Below are 3,225 nucleotides of genomic sequence, written 5' to 3'. Positions count from 1 at the left end.
GGTGTTTTTTACATAAAATAGTAATGTCCCAGATTTTTTGACAGTTCCCGTGACAGTTGTATAGATGGCGCCATTTGAAAAAAATACATCTTCTGTATCGGCGCATGCCCAATATAACCGTTCAAATAATACCACATTTCAACCGCGTAGGTTCATTTGAACGTTGCGGCGGTTCCTATTTTCTTAGGAAGTAGTGCTTTTTTGCGCAACTTCCATTGGGGAGTATTCCCTGACGTGTACCACGGCGTACTGCGTTGAGGGGTGTACACGTAGTGTATAATACTTCCCTAACAACAACATAGTTCCCTTTCAGCTCATTTTTCGGATAGGGTGTTTTGTTTAGGTCATTTCCGCTGATAGTTCCGCTTTCTCCGCTCGTTCGAGGAAAGATAGTGTTTGGATGTTAGTTAGTTGGCTTAGGTTAGGGGGCTAATAAACCAATAAACCGAATGCTCCATTCTAAAAAACAGTTTTCATCAATCTGACAATAGAATCACATTTATACATACCTAGTCTAAGAATTTTAGCATTACGGGGGAACTCAGAGCCGCCCCCTTCAACTTCTTCGGTGGCCCCATACCGATGTCGAACTGAAGGTAACCTGAAATCCTATTAACAAAAGATTTTTTAATTTCATTTTTGCTAGGAATTTGTCACTTTACAAGATAAATTAAACGATAAAAGAGGGTAAAATGATCCCACGAAGATCCCAATTCCACGAGGTGGAAGAATGTCTTCGAAATCTAAAAAAATACGTGCGCCATAACTTGATCGTTTACCATAATTCACTTACCAATAAAATAAACAATTAAAAACAATATAAATGGACCGATGAACGTAAATGAAAAATTTACTAAACTTCACCCAAGACGAAACGTGATCGCAATGGAACCTGGAAATAACGTGGCGCCACCGTCGTAGAATGAACTACCTTCGCGACGGGGATCTAAATATCGACGTGACTCCCTAATTTTTATTAAATATAACCTCTCGGCACGGGATTAATGCGATTTCGATTTTCTTCGGAGAGGTCAATTTAAATAGAGTACTAATTATGCTAAATTTTTCCCATTGTAAGTATATAACTACGAATTATAGTTTAAAAATTATAAAAGAAAATTGGCACAGACGAACTAACGTATTTTTTACAAAAAAATTTCCAGAACCTTTATTTTTCAATCGATTCGGACGGTGAAAGGTGCATCTGATAGCTAATAATTCGAGCTAAATATTCCCCATTGAACGTACCCGTCTGGCAAGTCTCTTAAAAAAATTATTACAGAGTATATAGTTCAATGATTTATATAAAACATGACAGTACTATGAAGTTAGGTTATAAAAAATTACTGATATTCAGTTTTTATTTGATCAAAATGGCGGATAGCCGGTTACATTCTGTGGTGCTATACAGTGCGAACAGTGCTTTACTATGCCGCTTCAATAAATAATGACGTTAGTAAATATTTGCCGCAATAGGCGCGGGGCACCAATACTAATTTATAACCTTAAACTTCAAAACAAATTAAACATTTGACATATGATTATATTTAACCCAAATAAAGATTTAATCACCTTGTAAGTTTCCAAATGATGTGAAATTATACGAATAGGAAATTGCTACAACAATTGAAACAATTTTATTTCTTTTACAAATCGTTAATATTGAAGTAATTGGATAAATCACATGTTATAAACAACTGTTCGAAGATCTCGTCACCATAATTAAGACAGGGGTCCACTCTTTTCTTTGTTTTCGAAGCCGGCATGTAAGTGCCGTTGCATAATGCTTCAAACGGTAGCTTCTATATCTGCTCGTAATTCGGCAATGGTGTGTAAACGGTTTCGAATACGTTGACATCTAGTAAATTTGCATGCAATATTTTAGGACTTTGCAAGTCCAGACGATGAGTTCTTGTAACACGGTTACTTTAAAGGATAGAAGTACAATTTTCTCCAGGCAATAGTGTCACACGTTCCGTATGAGATATCCGTTAGTGGGACAAATTATCGCAGTTGCTTTTTTCGACTTTGTTCAAGACGAGCAAGAATATCTTTTACAAACGCCTTATTAGCAATCGCTAAGCGGCCAGGTGACTTCCCAGAAGCAAGACTTCCTGTATGTGAAACCGTTCAAGTAAACGACGAGCATTTCGGCGTATATTGTTGTAATCCTCGTCACGGTTGACATCCGTTTATCGAAACTCCTGTATACACAAACGTATCGAGTACTCTCCAAACTTCACTTTCATCTTTAGTTCCATTACGGAAACAGAACTGCAAACGCATCTTATTCTCTTCTAAGAAGTAAAAGGCTTGTCGAAGTAAACCTATTGCCTATTACACGCCACAACTAAAAAAACGTTTGTTTGTAATTTACAAGTAATTTACCCACCTTGTAAATATTCGAAAGAAACTGGTAGTCTTGAAAAAAGTCGTGTTGAAAGGAACGATAGTAATAAGAATTAGAAATTATAGTTTGTGAAATTATAGGTTATATTTTGTATTGGATAAATATAGAAAGTACCGCAATCCATTTGGCTCGTGTGTTAAAGAGAGAAAGCATAATTTTTGCCCAAAAAAATTCTAGTAACTTTAATGTTGGGGATTGTATCACCTGTTTAGAGATGGGATTATATTTATATAAAACATGACAGTACTATGAAGTTAGGCTATAAAAAATTACTGATATTCAGTTTTTATTTTTAAATTTTTTTAAGTTGGCAGCAAATTTTCACTAAAATGGCGGATGATTGTGTTACTTTCTATATCTAGTGACTTTAGTATATAGGTGCACATACACGATACCTGGTTGCGGCAAATAATTACTATTGTCATATTTTATAAGAGCGGTGCAGCATATATTGATCTCTCAGTATGCGCACGTGTGTAAATATACGAGATATCGCGTTTTAAGTGTTTTCAATGGTGTCAAATTACATATCGTTATATTTCCTTTATTTATAGTCCGATCTCGATAAATATTCAGTATTGAGAGGTTGGAGAAATTGAGGCACCCGTTTCCATCCTTTCGGCACTTCTATCTCCATTCCGAAATTCTGACCATCCCATCGGTTAGATTACATCGAGAGCTTTCCAAAGATACCTATAAAGACCCGTCTATGACGCACCGTTCTCGAGATATCGCGTTTTAAGTGTTTTCGGGGGTGTCAAATTACAAATTGCTATATCTCCGTTATTTACCGACCGATCTCGCTGAAATTTGGT

At 36.1% G+C, this 3,225-nt stretch overlaps 1 long non-coding RNA gene across 1 annotated transcript; it reads right to left on the bottom strand.

The window, feature by feature from the left end:
* Positions 1 to 419: 419 nt before the first annotated feature.
* LOC116182502 lies at positions 420 to 1,129 on the bottom strand. The gene is made up of 4 exons (XR_004147538.1): positions 794 to 1,129; positions 663 to 743; positions 510 to 609; positions 420 to 459 (listed from the first exon to the last, which is right to left on the bottom strand). It is a non-coding gene; the product is annotated as an uncharacterized LOC116182502 (long non-coding RNA).
* Positions 1,130 to 3,225: the final 2,096 nt, after the last annotated feature.

Source organism: Photinus pyralis, unplaced genomic scaffold (assembly GCF_008802855.1).
Source record: "Photinus pyralis isolate 1611_PpyrPB1 unplaced genomic scaffold, Ppyr1.3 Ppyr1.4_unclustered_Scaffold5712, whole genome shotgun sequence".
Taxonomy (NCBI): domain Eukaryota; kingdom Metazoa; phylum Arthropoda; class Insecta; order Coleoptera; family Lampyridae; genus Photinus; species Photinus pyralis.
Note: the sequence above shows the minus strand (reverse complement) of the source record. Positions and strands in the feature narration are given on the sequence as shown.